Raw genomic sequence first — 16,954 nt, 5'->3', positions numbered from 1 at the left:
AGGGAGGGCCCGCGGGAGGACGCGGGCCCTGCACCTTAGGCCCTCTCCCGCGGAGCCGCACTCCCCGCAGAGCCTTCGTGGGTGTGCGGCGATGGGGCCTGAGGCAACAAGTGACGCTGACTGCGGGGGCCGCTGGTACCTGCCTGTGGCGGGGGCCCAGGCACCCTCTAGGGGGGCGGTGGCGGGCGCGAGGCCGACTCTAGCTCAGCGTTCCCCGCGCCCCCCTCTGCAAGCGAAGCGCGGCGGGGGCGGGGGTACTGGGAGAGAACCGAGAGACGTGGCTCTTCCCAAGTCCGAAGTCTCCCTCCCCAGGTCTCCCTACCCGCGCCCCAAGCAGAGTTTGAGAGATATGGGGGAGGCGCAGGGCAGAAGCCGCCGACGTGGAGCGATTTTAGGAGGGGGTGGTAGAGTGAGGAAAGACAATTCCCGATTGCCTCCCCCGCTTGGGCGATGCTTTCCTCCAACGCACCATCCAGGCCTCCCGGGCAAGGGCCCAGCCTGGCCAGCTGGAGCGGATTTGGGCGAAGGAGGAAAAGGGGGCTCCCAACCCCTCCCCGGCTTCCCTCCGCCGCCCTCCCTGATTGGCTGTGCGTCCCCGGAGCCCAACTTCAGTCGCTCCAGACTCTGTCTGAGCCCCAAGGGAGCCGGAGTGCAGCGACCCGGGGCGGCCACGAATCCAGGGGTCAGCATCTGTGGGGCCCCTGGGGGGAGGGGCGCGGACGGGGTCGGCCCCCGCAGCCTCCGCCAGGCCCAGCTTTCCGCGTCTCGCGGCCTCGGCTCCTCTCCGCCCCCCGCCCTTTCCTCCCCTCCCAGCAGCGGCCTCCCTCCTCCTTCGGCCCCCCCCCACCCCGCCCGCCACCTCCCCCCGGTTTCTCATTCCTGCCACTAGCGCGCTCGGCGGCTCATTCCGCGGCCGCCGCCAGCCGAGGGGAGCGTCGCGAGCAGATGCCGCGGGGGCCGCTCGCAGCCGCCGCCGACTTGTGAATGGGACCCGGACTGGGGCCGGGGTTGACACCGCTGCGCTCGCCTTGCGCCAGGGACCGACGGCCCCGAGCTCGCGCCCACCCTCCAGGGCCCCAGGTGAGGCTCGCCGCCAGTCCCTTCCTCTCGCCTGGATGGGGCTTCTTGGAGTGGGGGAGCGGGGGGGGGTGTCTCTGGATGAGCGTCTGGAGGTGTGCGGAAAGAGGTCTGACTCGGGAAGATTTCACTAATGCAACGCAGGAACGGGGGGAGGGCGGAGGTAAGAGAAGATTTGTTTAAAAATCAAAAAGGGAGAAGGGAACCAGCTGTGGGCGCGGGCGGCGCGGGGGGCAGAGGCGCCAGATGTGCGCTCCAACCTCTCTCCCCCGCTCCGGCCTCCTCTGGGGTCTTCGCCGAGGCCGCGGGAGAGGGGCTTTGCGCCGGGCTGGGGCAGACGCTGCAGAGCCGCGCTCCGGACGCGCCGCCTGCCCGCGGTCGGGTCTCTGGGGAAAGTCGCCCCCGGCGCGGTGCCGGCCCGCCCGCCCGCGCTGCACCTCTTGCCGAAAGCGGCGACGTGACCGCGCTCTGCAGGGTTCCTTTCCCTTCCTCCCTGTCCCCGCCGAGCGCTCCCGGGGCTCAGCCCTCCTTGCGCGACCGCCGGGGAAGCCCCGGACAACGGAACGAACCGGGCTCGCGTCGGCGGTGGCCCCGCACTTTAATTGCCGGGCTCTGGGTCCGCTGACTGCGGCTGAGGAGCGGCCGGTTGCGGTGCGCGCTCCAGCCCTCCAGCCCGAGTCTCTGCTCGCGAGCTCCGGGGGCCGCCCGTTAGCTCCCGCCAGCCCAAGGAGAGGTCGGCGAGCGCCTCAGACTCGGGCTCAGCTCTGCCCGAGGCTCGCGAAGCCTGCCAGGGTCAACGTTAACTTTGCGAACCAAGCCTTGCCCGAAGCCTGCGTCTCCTCCCCGAGCGCGCCAAGCCTCCCTAGCTCCCCGCACGCACGGCCCTCCTCCCTTAGCTTTGCCCCGGAACGCGAGCCGGCAGAATGGGAAGGGCGGTGAGGAGAGGACCCTCCTCCCCACCCCCACCTCAAGCCAGGCAGAGCTGTAAGGAGCGTCCGCCTCGCGCTGTGAAAAGAGTCCCCGGAGAAAGTGGGGTCCGGGAGGCCCCCCGGTCGCACTTCTTCATCCCTTTCTTGCCAAGGCCCTGCTTTCGCTGGGGCGGGAGGGTGGGGGGGGGAGGGGAGGGGGTGCCCCACACGCCTCCCTCTCCAGGGCGAAAGGTTTTCTAGATGCTAGAAAAAGCCCTGTTGCTTTTGCTGATAATGCAGCAGGAATTTCACGGGCCATCGCACTGCTATTAAGAAATTGCATCTTTTAATTATTTAATAATACCATCCCTGCATGACGACGGGTTGTCCCTAAGGGATGGGGGTGGAGGGTTGTTCCTGAAACCCTGCTGTAGGGGCATATAGCTCTGCCTGAAGTCTTCCCTCTTGTTTCCCCCTAAAGAAATCTTGTTCTAGTGGTTCTGAAATCTTTCCTTGTTTTAATCTTCCGATCATTCCTATCAGGTTAATATGAGGCAGGGAGTAAGTTTTCGGTTTAATCACAGGGAAGACACGATAATTAATCTGGCAAGAGGATGGATCAATTTCTTTATCACTTGGGCTTGCAGCAGACATCGATGGTTTTGCGGGGTGTCTGGCTTTCCTGGGGATGGGGATGTAGAAGTGTTCTCAGGAGCGGGGATCAGCCAGCATCGCATCAGCACCTTTGCCAGGCTGGGCTCTGAGCGCTAGATCCAAATACCCCGGGAGAGGAGAAGAGAAGGGGCTGACCTTCATTTCATTAATCCTGGAATTATTTTTCCTGCATATGTGAGATGCAGACACCAGAACACAGAAGTAGTCCCTGCCCAACCCTAGCTGCAGGGAGCCTGGTCTTCTTCCAGCAGAACAAAGGAATAAAAGTTGCAAAACAAAGGGACAGAGTTGTGGCCAATACCAGAGGGACCCTGAAGCTCCTCGTCACTAAAGTTCCTTAATCCTGAGCTCTGATTCCAAGTTTTAGAGTTGGCCAGTTGGAATTCGAACCTCCTTGCAAAACTGAATTCCTGCCTAGTACAAAGAAATGTGAGTAGTTTCCAAGTGTAGACCAGGGAAGGGCATCTGAGAGGCCAGGAAACTTTGCTTGAGTGAGAATTATCTTTACATCTTCCTTTTGAAACATGGCAAATTAATGAATTAAAAATGTGTTGCAGCCAGGCTTTATTGTTAATAACAATTATTCCTATCGTTTTTGTCGTTATTTCAGACTTTGCATAAGCTGCCCATTTTGTTACATTGTTTGAAAAAAAGATATCAGCCCTCCTCTCCTCCCACCTCTGGGATGGGGGTGGGGAGAGAGAATGAAGAGGTCTGAGATAGGATCATCTGTTGAGGCCAAAACAGGTAGATTTACTCAAACTCGGCTTACCGCTTACTAGAAAAAAATTGCCTTTTAAAATAGTTCTAATTGAAGCAGTGGACCATCTTGATAACACTTCAGAACTTCCATTATGTTCAGCATTCCTATCAGAACACCAGACAGTAAAACTACCAGAAACCTAAATTCTATTTTTCAATTAAGATGCAATCTTTTGTTAATTTGAGAATTAAAAAAAAAAAAAAATCATGGCTGTCTCTCTCTCTTTTTTTTTTTTTTTTTATGACCCAGGACTCTTTGCAGGGGTGGTGGTGAATGTGTGTGTTTGTTTGTTTATTTGTGAGAGGAGATGGGGGCAAGGTTGAAGAGCCATGCCATGATTTGGGGGAATACAGATCAATTTCATGCTCCTTTAATGCACTTGTCTTCATAATTCATGGTTTTTCTTCCACTTTGAATAGAATTACATGGCTGCCTTGTAAAGATTCTGGTTTGGGGACCCTCTTATGGGAAACGCCATGACTTTGACCTCAAAGCTTGATTTACAATGCCACAGCTACACTCCCATGAGCTCAGTGTGTCTCGAAACCTCGCCTGTGAATGTCTGTGACTTACGAAGTTGACAGTTCAGATAAACTTTGATCTGTGATATTCAGATCTATTTTCAGAACCATCTAAAGGAGATCTGCAGATTTGATTTTAGTTTTCCTTCATTTTCAATACATCTATGTAGGCAAATGTTCAAGAAGCATAACCATTTTGTTTATTTTCAATATTTTTTTTTCACTTTGATTAGGCATACCTAATCTTTAATAATAAGACACTGGTCTATGGGGGGTGAAACTAGGTAGCAAACATTTTATATTACACTGTAAAGTTTGCAGAATGACTATGAATTCCTGAGTATTTTTCCCAGAAAATCTGAACACCGTGTAAATTCATCAGCCTATGAATAGTGGTTGGGATTTTTTTCCCCCTTAGGAAATTGGTCATTGTTTCAGAAAAAGTTACCTAGTTCCTCAAGAGCCCACATTCTATATCTGCCAAGCATGTGAGTTCTCAACTTTTCTAATCCATTGTTATTGCCCCTAAAATACGTAAAGATCTTTGGTCTATATGGGCTAGGGGACAGACATCAACAGGTATGTTAAAAAAGAAAAAAAAAAAAAAAGCTGGAGAAAGTTAGGCAAATTCTGGCACACCAGTAGTACTAAGAATCCATCAGGATTCCATCAGGATTACTGTGATAGTCATCCACAGCCTCTTCTATGGGCAGAAAGAACTAAAGAAAACACTCGAGGAGGATAATTAGACATCTTTCTGCTATAATTTTACCCTGACATTGAGAGCCTTGTGCATCTCTGGAAATGGGCTCCTTCGCGGAAGATTGCACTTCTGGCCACTAGAGGGCAATGGCGCCCTTCTCCAACTTTCTGCATGGGGCCCATCTGCTTTTGAGGGCACCATGAAAAGCGGTTTTGTTACCACCACCCCTGTCTGGCCCTCTCAGGAGAGACCGAATTCAATCTAGCAGTGGTTCAGGCTACCGCCTGAGCAGTTTGTCAGGATTAACATCTTTCTAGTCGGTGGATCCTTTACCTTCAGCCTCTTCTTCCCATCTTGGAGTTTACTAGAAAGTTGGAAAAATCTTGTAACTTGAGATTATCTGAGCAGAAGGTGCTTGGGGGCTGGGGTGCCTGATACACAAGGTCAGCTCTCAGTAAGACAGGGATCTGGGAGGATTTTCTGGCTTTTTTTCCCCCCTGCTAGAAAGAGCATCATTTGAGACTCCGAGGGGAAGCGAATGAATAAAGAAGAGAAATATTAGTGAGATTACTGTGGTATCATTGCCTATTCTTTCAAGAGGTTTTTTAAAACATCTGCAAGACATTTCTAATTTGCAAAAATGAATAGCAGTATGATCTTTGGTAAACACTTTGGGGCATGGAGTTTTAATGTAACTGTAAATGTTTTACTGTTACCTTTAAACCATTCTTGATATTGCTGTAAAAAAACCTAAACTTAGCAGAGAGTAGAATTTAATTCAAGATTGGTCCTTGACTTTTTTTTCCTCCTCAGTGATAATGGAAATTACTGCTTATGATTAAATTGCATATTTTAGGTTGCCCAAATTTATATTTGTTACTGTTTGATAGCATCATTATGAAAGTTCAGAAGAATAATGTAAAAAAGATACTAACGCTATATTATAATTAAGAGGAAAGCTCTAATAAAAAAATAAGTACTGTCCTAAGTGGATTCTTAATTTTATTTTTTTAACTGAGTACAATTGCCTCCCTGGTGAGTCAGCAGTGCAGTTCTGTGTATCTCTGAGTGTGTTGGAATGTGCAGGCAGTTGATGAAGAAGGAATCAATGCAAATGGATTATGGGAAGGAGTATTAAGTAACTCAGCGGAAAGTAAGACAAAGTGTTTTGTAAACCAATGCTCACTCACCACCGGACAGTTTATTTAACCCGAAAAAAAGAAAGTACTTTTAAATTGTAAGTGCTTGTGAATAATGCATGTTTGTTACAACTGGAGGCAAAATTTCATTGTTATTTGGTTTAATTAGTCATCAGACTGTTGCAGGGTACCAGGATTCTTATTGAGATGAATCATTGCTCTCATAGTCTGTCCGGTTAAAGTTTCTGCTCCGGCACAGAATCTCGTACACCAGGATATTAAGTGAGATAGAAGGATGAAAGAGAAGAGAGGAAAGGAGGAAAAGGAAGAGAAAAAAAAAAAAAGCATGAGAGAGATGAATGGTGCTGTTTCTCCTGATGGGCCAAGTACTGGTGACACCCGTCCCCCCAACCCCCTGCCTTTGTCTCTCTCTACTCCTTTAACCCATGTGAGGTGCTGAATCCGGAAAGCTGGCCTAAACATCTTTACAGGCCATAGTAAACAGTGGCTAGGTTCTTATTCTATTGCTTTCTGGCCCTGAGAACAATCCTCAAAGGATATTGTGAATTCTTCTCGAATTTTTTGGGTTGTTGCAGGTGAAGAAAACCCTACATTCACTTCCTCCGTGAATTCTTGTCTTTGCCAGAAATCCACATGATGTGGTCCTCTGTACTCGCATGATTTCACAATTAAGAATTTGTAGAAATTTCTGGAAGAAAATGGCTCTGGACACGGTGTCTTCCACATTCTGAAGATTACCTAACATAGCATCCAGAGTGTGGAGGCTCCTCCTTGTGTTAGTTTAAGATGCGCAGAGATCTCTTTTCAGCCATCATTAGGCTCTGTCCCTGAGGGCAAACAATGAGAATTTCGAGTAGCATCCACACCACCAGTGGCGTTTATTCTCAGTAAGAACCAGCATGGAAGAAGGCAGGCTTAGGCGTATCAGATATGTACTGTGCGGCCACCCCCTCCATGGATCTCCGGAAAGTGTTACCCATGATCACATCCGCAAGGCTCAGACTACTTCCGTCATCCCCGAGGCTTAGACCGCCTATTGGGTCAGCAGGGGATTAGGGTGAGGAGGGTGGTGCCAGGTGTAAGTGCAGAGTAAGATCCTTGTCTTTGTTTGACATTTTGATATTTTTGCACATCATGGACTTTTCCCGTTCAGTACGATTTTTCAAATATTGCATTACAATAGTATTCATGTCGATTACTGCATTTTTTGGCAAGCCCTTATATTTTGTGCCCAAGGACCATGCCTCCCCTGACTCACCCTAGTTCCAGCCCTGCCCAGCACTTTGATTCTTTGCACCTGCACCTCCAGTGCTCCCAGGGTATGTGACTAAGAATAAGCAACAGAACTTCTAAGACACAGATGCCTCCTCTGTAACAACAGAAATCGTAATAATACTCATGTCCTAGCATTGTTGTAATGATAAAATGAAAACTGAGTGCAGTGTCTGATTCATGATAAGCCCACAGTAAACACTCAGCCCTTTCTGTCCTCTCAGACCTGGGATTGAGTTTTATAGACTAATGGTGGAGGTAGCAATTCTTCCTTATAATTATTAGGCCAAAATCCTGCACTGAACATTTGCTTTAGATTGAGGCCTCTCCCAATTAGGGATGAATTGTTTATTAGTGCCTTTTTTTGAATTATTTCATAAGTTTAAGTGATCCATCCCTCTTCCATTTAAAATATTCAAGAAGCAGTTGAGATTTTAGAGATAATTATGGCTTCTGAAAAGTGCCTGCCTCCTTCCTACCTTTGCATTTTCTCTCTGTTCGTTTTTACATATGGGTTGCTGTGGTAAGTTGCCCCGAAGTAATATCTTACTGGGAAAGTTTGCTAAGCATGCGATGTTGAGATATTCATCACAAGGTTTGCTTTCATTTAAAAGGGGCTCATTACTATTCCAGACTAGCTTAAATGATAATTAGCCCCTTGATAAATCGTCTCCATTTCAAGCGTATTCCTGTTTGTTTTTCAGGTAAATGTAGTTTGGGATTTTAAGGGGGTGGAGCAGTGACCATTTTAACTCATGAAGACACTGCACTGAAGAAGCTCTCGCCCTGCCTGTGGTCCTCTTTGGGTCCAGGCAGAAGCACAGTGATTTGGTACAGCATTGAAAATAACAGGAGCCCTCACCCCACCAGCCATTAATGGTTTTCCGACTATTTTCCGGCTCGGTGGCACAGTTGGGCTGGGCTTTCCAAGGCTCCTGAAGCTTCCAGGTTGTCCTGCTCTGTCCCATCTGTAGCCTTTTTGTGTCGTGTGTTTCTACCCCAGGCCTGAAGTCTCTCCTGAGTATTTCCTGAAAGGAAATACCTCCCCGTGTTTGCCTGGAAAAGGGAAGGAGGAAGAGCCAACTGTTTCATACCCTACCGTGTGCCAGGTGCCGTGCTTCATTTATTCTACGTCCTCATCCTGTGGAGCATCTCCGCTGTACAAAGGGGGAAACTGACTCGCAGGAGGACTCTGGACCCTTGTCTAAGCTCCTGTGGCTGGAGGAAGGAAAGCTGGGTTTCCCAGTCTGTCCTGAATCCACATGCCCAGAGGTTTTCTACTATACGTGATGCATGTTGCAAGCTGGGGCCTCCCTGGCTTTCTAGAGAAGAGCAGCTGGGCCGAGAGCTGAGCCGACTGCTCAGACCTGTGCCCCTACAAGACCCCAAACCTTATTCATTAAAAGAAACTTCTGAGATTTTCTGGTATAACTATCCTCCCAGCATGTTTTCTGTTTCACTGTTAATCCTGTATCTTCATACATGTCCTGATGACAGCCTGCTAACTACCTCTCAGGGAACACATCACACTAGCTGTGAGCCATTAACTCTGTTCATTAAAATCCCACATCAGAAGAGGACTGAAAATACACCTCTTTTGTAACTTTATCCCAGTAGTTAGTTAGTCTTTGCCTCTGCTCCCCGTCACTTTTTCCTCTTCCTTACAGCCCTGCAAATATTTGAAAATCAGTATCAGATAATAGTTAAAATCCAGCGTTTATGGAGGCTTTAGCTAGTTTCAGTCACTGGGCGAAGAACATTGTATATGAGACTTATCCACAGTGACTTTTTGAACTGGTAAGATTATTGCTAACATCGTACAGAAAAAAGAAACAAACAAAAAAGACATTCCTGGTGTTCCACAACCAGTAATTGAAAAACGCAGGCATCCCACGCCAAACTTATGCACTATCAGGATGGTCCACCCTTTTGTGCTTCAGCTAATCTGATGAGATAGTTTCCAGACTCCTCTCCATTCTCATTTCTCCCATTTGCTTCCACTCCATTATGTCATTGTTCCCTTTCACATGTGGCACCTTCTCTCAGATTCTACATCATACAGTCTAACTGCTATGTAGCGATAGGGCCTAGTACTTCATGAGTGAGGAGTGGACATTCCACTTCACCAAGTAGGAATCTGATGTGTGAAGTCATCAACAGAATTGTCAACCTTCAGTTAGAGATGAGGGTCCAGGGACCCAGGGAGGAAACATGACTTGCCTAAGATCACATGGTCATTTAGGGCAGGTGAAGCAAGAATCTGGCAATCTTGGTTCTTAACTCAGTCTCTTACCACTATCTACAAACAAGTTTGTTTGTTTGTTTTTTAGAGTAGATATATTGGTGGTCTGATTTTTATTTAAACATATCATTAGCTCTATTATCTATCTAGATATCTATCTGTCTACACACACAAAGATACAACCTGTTATGTCATTAGGTAGTTAAGTTGTGGTACATAAGTATGGGCCTTTCCATGAATCTTTATTTAGAAGTCATGGTCAGCCAATCCAATGTCTTATGGTAATATTTTGCAAACTGTACTATCTGACCTTGGCCTTCAGGTCTTTCCCACTTTATAGTCATTATCATTAATATCTTTATTCCATGTTTTCATAGTTAACAAAGTAGAGTGGCATCTCACCTTGCCACCCCTTGTAAGCATTCACAGGACTCACTGGCAGGGTTCAGTCTGAAATCACGTTCAAACCCATCTGTTTGTCACCTACTTTAATGAAAGGCTCTGGGCTGGGCACACAGAAATAGTCAATCATAAGGCCTTCCTTAAAAAAGCAGCAATTTCAGTGGTGCAGAACATACTATGTCTGTCTATAAAAACTCAAGATCACGAACAGTAAGTGTTGCAAAGGAAGAATAAACAAATGTGGGCACAGGACGGGCAAGTCACAACCAGTGTAGTAATCCAGGATGGTCCAGGGAAGGAAGGCAGTTGTGGCTACCATGTCCTGATGATGGCTGCTGTATCATTAGTGATACGGAATACATTACCCCGGTGCAAACCATAGAGGCATTGAGAACTTTCATTATTAGAAATCCTTCCTTCGATGGAGCCAAACTGTCTCCCCAGAGGTTATATTCTTTAATACAAGCTGTTGATGCCATGCAGAATGGATGTACTTCTTTCTCCACATTCCAGTTACTCAGTATTTATTGTTTTCCAGGAAGCCTTCTCCCCAGCTTTAACATCTCCGGAGTGAACACCTCATTCATTTTTTGCTCCAGCCCTCCTCGGAGGACTGAAGACGAAAATCTAGACGGCTAAACTCTGGACTATCCACTCCTTTCCACACACTTCTTTTATTGCAGCCCGAGGCTACATTACATTAGCTTTTATTGCCAGTCACATCACCCAGAGGACTTATGCTCCACAGTTTATTTGTTTATTTGTTTTTCCTTACGTGCTGCTGTTAAGTCACATTTCCCCACCTGTCCCTGTGCACAAAAGACCTGACAGGCACCTTCAGTTGTTAGCACAGGCTCTGGAATCAGGCTGTCTGACTGCAACTCAATTTACCATTTCTCAGTTTACCCATCCATGTGCTGTGTTAGTAATATCTCCCTTACAAGGTGGCTCTGATATTAAACAATATTAATATATAAATACGCTTAAAACAGTGTACAGAATGGGGTAGCTGTTACTATTAGCTTGGTTATATTTCATATTGTTAGGTTCAGTCCATGGATCCAGTCTCCCAAAACGTGTTTAAGTTTAAATCTTTAGTCTGTTATCCAGAATATCTGTCATCCTTCATAGCTTCATGCTATGAGTTGGCTTTACTGTCACCAAGCTTTCTTGGTAAAAACAAAAAAACAAAAAACAAACCAAACCAAAGTAAACAAAAAAATAACAGCAATAAAAATACCCAGAATAGGAGCAGGAGCAGAATCTTATTAAACAAGACAGTTCCTTTTCAGTGGTTCTTCAGCCTGGAATACAATATTCTACATGTTAGTCATTCCTTGTAGCACACATTTGTCATCTTGTTTGCTTGTTTGTTTGTTTGGCTGCAAAGTATTGGAACCCCCGTCCTGTGTTTGGAGAATAGCTCACAAGAAGATTCTCTATAGAAAGAACACTACTTGTATTCCAGAGGCCTGAAGGGCCAAAGAGTTGCTTCCTTAGCCCTCTTGGAAGCTAGAACACAGACTCAGCTCCAACCTCCCAGTGTGTTTTAAATTTAGATTCAGTAGCTTACATACATGCAGACACACACACACACACACACACACACACGTAAGACCAATGGCCATGAAGAACTCACTCTGGCTTTTGTGGCAGTGGTTGTACCATTATCTGATGTCTGGGGCCACTGGGATGGCAGAGTAAACTGTAACTACCCATGTCCAGCAAGGATAGCTGTGGTGCCCACACCCACCTGATCCATGACTGTGTCTGGTCTGCGGATCTGACTGCCCCAGGTCCCTGACAGCATGACCTCTGTGTTAGCCCAAGGATAGGATGATTAGATGATGTTGTGCCTGCTTACAGTTGGGTGAGATGGGGCAGCAAAGACACACAGGCAACTGCTGCCTCTGAAGCTGGCCTCATACCATCCCAGGACAACTTTCCTGACCCACCTTTGAAAGAAACCATCATCGCCCTTCCAGAGAGTGAAGCCTTCAGGGCAAGCTCAGAATTTCTGAGCTTCTAACATTCTGTAGCGTGTCTAATGGACCAGGTAGTTGAACATAGAATGGCTTTGATTTCATGGCTGGTGAAGCTCCTTGCCCACACCCGACTCAGTTATCACCAAGCTGCTCAAGACTCCTGGAGCCATGCATGCCAATTTCTATGTAATACTCCCTGACTGCTCACCATGCACACAAATCCAGACCACAAACCACAGATGACTAACCAACCAGGTGAAGCTGGGTGGGCAGCTATGTCAGTAGGTACCAACATCATATTATCTGTTTATTAAAACATGTATATTTAAAGGTTTTGTCTACTTAACAACATATTTAAAGGTTTTATAAAATCATTTATGGTAGCAGCAGAACTGTATTTAAAATCCAAACCCAAGCTGAAAAAACAGGTTGTTTATGCAAACCATTCCAATTCATAACACTTTGCCCTAAAATATCCCAAGAGTTGTGAGGAGGTTGCTCTTGAACTGGCTTGCTCCACTATCTGCTTCATGTATAGACACAGCTGTGGTAGAAGATATCGTTTTCATTTTTATATTATTCTTGAGAACCTAAGAAGCACTATATAAATGAAGTGTCACTATTAGTATTATTATCTTAGAGTAGAAATTGCAATGTAGCAGTTAGAGCTGGGCACGCTTGCCTTCGGAATAATGCCTTGGTGATTCTTGTGTTTTATTCATCACCGCTCCTACTGCAAACATCACAAAGAATCTTCAACTTCAGCAAATCTCGGCAGTGCATTTGGGAGCATTAGTCAGGAGACTAATGCAGCCTGAGAGGATGTGTCTTTGAAGTAAGGGATGGGTCCTAGGGAATTATTTCAGCGGCCCTCTCCCCATCAACCCCATTGCCATCGTGCCCTGCATTACCAGCCAGAGAGGCACCCGGTTTGCGCTTAGAGAGGCGTGCCTGTGTTCCTTTCTTATTGGCTGCTTAATATCCCATTTCTCTGAAGTGGAGAAAGATCACCTGTCAGCAAGTTTGCTGCCAATTGCTTACAATTTTTCCCTAATAGGCTGCCTGGTGATTCCCTCCCTGTAGGCAGACCAGCCTAGTGCCACCCTGACATTGCTGATAAATAGCTGTGTGGCTTTGGGCAAGCCAATTAACCTCAGTTTACTCATCTGTAAAGTGGCCTTTTGGGTCCTTTCCAGCTCCAAAATGATGTGGCCCTCAAATCTCCCACAAATCCTTTGGCTCGGTACTATCCAGCTGTCACATCTCAGCACTCTAGAGAAAGCCATGCAAACAGAAACACCAGGATGTGTAACACAGGCTGGATTTGCCCAGACAGAGTAGCCAGCAGGTGATAGTGGACAGAGTATGCCTGCAGGGTAAGAAGTTTGGGACTCTGTGGAGTACATTGAATGCCAAATTCAGAGCTTTGGGCTTCATTCCCTAGGCCCTAGGGAGTCTTTGAAGGGTTGGGAATAAGGGAGTGATGCGTTCAATGCTTTATTAAATGATTTCTGGAACAGCATTGAGAATTACTGCTAGAAAGAACAGAAACTCTAAACAGGGAAGCCAGCAGGTAGGGGATTACAGCAGAGATGATGAAGCAGGGCCTAGGGTGGCAGCATTATCACAATAGCTGATGTGTACTGAGCATTTACTATATGCACACACTGTGCTCAGCACTTCCCATAAATTATCTCCACCCATCCTCACTACAACCTCAGTGACGCAGAAGCTATAATGATCCCCATTTATAAAACACAGAAACTAAGACTCAGAGTAGTCAAACAACTTTCCCCAGGTTTCAACAGTTAATAAGTGGACAAACAGGGATTTGAACACGGATCCCATGTTCTCCACTGCTCTGTTGTAGGGACACAGAGGTAAGAGGCTTCCAGGGGTAGGTTCATGAGACTTGCTGCTGACCATCGATGAGAAATTGGGATGGATATTTGGCGAAGTGCATCTTGAGTGCCTTGGACTTGGCCTTCCAGGGGTTATGTCACTGCATCTTTCCAACCTCATAAACAGGAGCCACAAGATCACACAGATTGTGGCAAAGGATTTGAACTGAGAACCTGAAAGATCCAGAAAGCTTTTCCTAGGACACTTCTAATGCTTCTAAGATTGATGGGTTCTTGGCTTTCTCCCAACCCAGGATGCTTTGAAGATGACACAGAATATTATGCTTTCTGTAATGTGCTCATATGACTTAAATACTTAAAAAGATGTGTTACAGAGAAAAGAAATTGTGTTTCCAAGTTCCATGGTTTTTTTTGTTTTGTTTTGTTTTGTTTTGTTTTGTTTTTTGAAATTTTGGCTCCTCTCCAGCCCTGGCATAGATAAAGATGCCCCAATAGTGTCACTTTGGAACAATTATTTTGCAGCCAGAGTTTACAGTGGTGTTTATAGAGGGTGTTGAGAGAAAGCATATAAGCCTAGTCATTATCCATCAGTGGACACTCTCTACTTTCTGCTGTGTGGTGCCATGACCTGGTACAATGTATACAAAAGCTGAGAGAAGAGAGTCACATTGTGTCTTCACTGAGGCATATTAATAAGGACCCAGATTTCTGAGAGTTGAAAGAATCATCTATACTGGATTTTAAGAGACATCAAATTTATCACTCTAAACCAGGACTTAAGAACAAATGAAATTGCAAACACCAACATGACTAAGTCTTGCCCAGAGAGACAAAGGCCACATGGTCTCTGTGCTTGGTATTTCTATGTCTGCTCTAATATTCTTGAAACATTTTCATTTCTATACCTCTTTGATTCATCTTTACCCATTCCTTCTTTGTTAACCAACTCACTGTGAGACAAGAGATGGGAACTTGCTTCCCTTGTCTATACTCAAGTTCTCTCTTTTGTAGAAGAGGGTTAGAATGGAAAATTGCTGGGGTGCCTGGGTGGCTCAGTGAGTTAAGCGTCCGACTTGGGTTCAGGTCATGATCTCATGGTTCGTGGGTTCAAGCCCCGCTGGGCTCTGTGCTGACAGCTTGAAGCCTGGAGCCTGCTTCGGATTCTGTGTCTCCCTCTCTCTCTGCCCCTCACCTGATCTCTCTCTCTCTCTCTCTCAAAAGTAAATAAACATTTACAAATTTTTAATAATAAAAAAAAAAGAACGGAAAACTGCCTCCCCACAGGAGGGATCTGGAAGAACAGCTGAGCTCTGCTTTAAAAGTCCGAAAACCGAACAAAACAAAACAAAAACAAAAACAAAAAAGAACATCTCTGGCTACCCTGCTTGACCCAGAGAATACATGTATTATTATTCTCTTCTTAATCCAGCTCCTGGGGTTCAGATATTTATTTGGACAATGAAAACCAAATTGATGACAGGCCCTTGGGAACTCAGGACTTAGTTCTCAGGTTCTGGCAAAGAATCTACAAATCCTATCTCCGGACTCATTTAAATTAATGGTTGTAAAAACAAAAGCATGTAAGAAAAGCTTTGTGGCTAAGAATGTGAATTGATTAAATTCATGGAAATAGCATCACTCTTCAAGGATTGCCTGTCTTCGCTTAATGTTGAAAATATTGATATTATCTCTAGTATTGTTCCCCCTATTTTTACATTTGCATGGGAAACGATTTGATTAACATTTTCTCTGAAGATGGTTTCCTTCGGAGAAAGTTACATTGATCGTATCAGCTCGGCCACAGGCCACCAAGCGTGCCTTCCCAGGCAAGACTGATTTGGATGCAAAACAGCTATTTTGGAAACAGTAACTTTACCTGTATTGTTGAACCTCTTTTCAAGGCTCCGTTGGGTTTGCTATAGTAGAGCATTGAGGTTGCCACTCACATGACATACATTGTGCTAATGCAACTTTAATTTTCATACCAAATTGGACAAGAAATGAGTTTGTCAGAAATAATCAAGTCTATTGCAGAAGAGCCAGGGTGGGTAGTTATTGAGATGTGACTGTTACTATGTGAGGTGACCTTGTGTCGTGAGGATGTGTAGATAGAGGTCGTCGGGCATGCTGGACCCAGGGACACCCCTTAGGAAACTCCTAGGGACCATTGCCAGCTAGGAATATCCCCCAGTCATTAAGTATAACTTGGCTCTGGCTCTGCCTCTGCCTCATTCCCACTGACCTGCTGGGATCCTTACAAAAACGAAACCAAACAAACACACAAAACCAAAAATGCTTTATATAAATAGTTCAATATCTATGAAATTTATGCTTTACCTTAAATAAAAGATATAGTGACTGGATGCTAAGTCCACCTAGGTAGATCTGGAAATCCAACATAGTGTGAGGAAGAACTGGGAAAATATGTGTAAGTGATTCCTTATACTGAGCATGTAGGAACTGATTTTAAGCCTATTGGTTACCTCTGAGGTCAAAATCCCTTTGGCTTCATATTTCATACGTGAATTGTAGAATATATTTCCTCAGAACATTCAACAATTCTTACAGCCTCCAGGACACTAATATATCAGAGTTTCCAAAGTTCATTTAGGTTGCTGGTCATCTGTTCGGGGGTTTCTTTTGAGCTGATGGGACATAGAATGACTTGCATACTATATCCTATCTATGTTCTCTTGCGGATTTAAACAGCAAGAAACATGGATGCTTCCTTGATGGCTTTGGCATGTGCTTTAAATTCACTGTCTCACTCAGGTCTCATGACAGCGTTGAAACCTGATCTGAGTGATTAAAAGCTCAAGGGCTGAAGGGGTTCAGACTTCACTGCCTTCAGATTCTGCTGCCACCAGTTTTTAGTGGTGTGGCCAGGAATACACAAGTTATTCTTTTTTTTTTTTTTCTTCAGTTTCCTCATCTGTACTTTTGGCATGACAAGAACATATACAGAGCCAAGTGAACACTTCATAAATGTCAGCGACAACCCTGTGGTGAGATGTGTATTGTTATTTCTGCTCTGTGGAGAGGAAGTGGGTGCTGTGAACTTGCTCACCTTACTCTGGTTATATAGCAGCTAGTAGTGACAACGTGGACTCTGTGTCCAAGTTCAGTGGCTCCAAACCCATTTGTTCCTTTATGTTCCTTCTACTCAAGTTTACTAAGCTATCATTTTTCTCTTCCACACCAAACCTTCTCTTGGATTTGATGCGGACTAGTTTTCCATTGCTTATGAAGGGTTCATGCTTTCCTTTTAAAGAAATTGACATAAATAGTGGTCTCTTTCCCTGAATGGATATTTGCATAACTGTGAAGTATGTTAAGAACTCAATTTTCTCCACCAAATCCTTTGTTTTTGAGCTTTTCTATGTT

The 16,954-nt window shown here is 45.7% G+C and overlaps 1 protein-coding gene across 3 annotated transcripts in view; it reads left to right on the top strand.

The window, feature by feature from the left end:
- The first annotated feature begins 582 nt into the window (after positions 1-582).
- Positions 583-16,954, top strand: part of LOC122494332 (cadherin-11) — a 151,797-nt gene continuing 135,425 nt past the window's right edge. The window contains exons 1-2 of one of the 3 annotated variants that reach the window (XM_043599395.1): positions 603-1,080; positions 16,494-16,575. The gene's annotated coding sequence lies outside the window, so the exon portion shown is untranslated. Of the gene's footprint in view, positions 1,081-16,493; positions 16,576-16,954 lie in introns of all 3 variants that reach the window. The other 2 variants (XM_043599394.1, XM_043599396.1) reach the window with 2 other exon arrangements.

Source organism: Prionailurus bengalensis, chromosome E2 (assembly GCF_016509475.1).
Source record: "Prionailurus bengalensis isolate Pbe53 chromosome E2, Fcat_Pben_1.1_paternal_pri, whole genome shotgun sequence".
NCBI lineage: Eukaryota > Metazoa > Chordata > Mammalia > Carnivora > Felidae > Prionailurus > Prionailurus bengalensis.
This window is presented reverse-complemented; position numbering and strand designations above follow the sequence as displayed.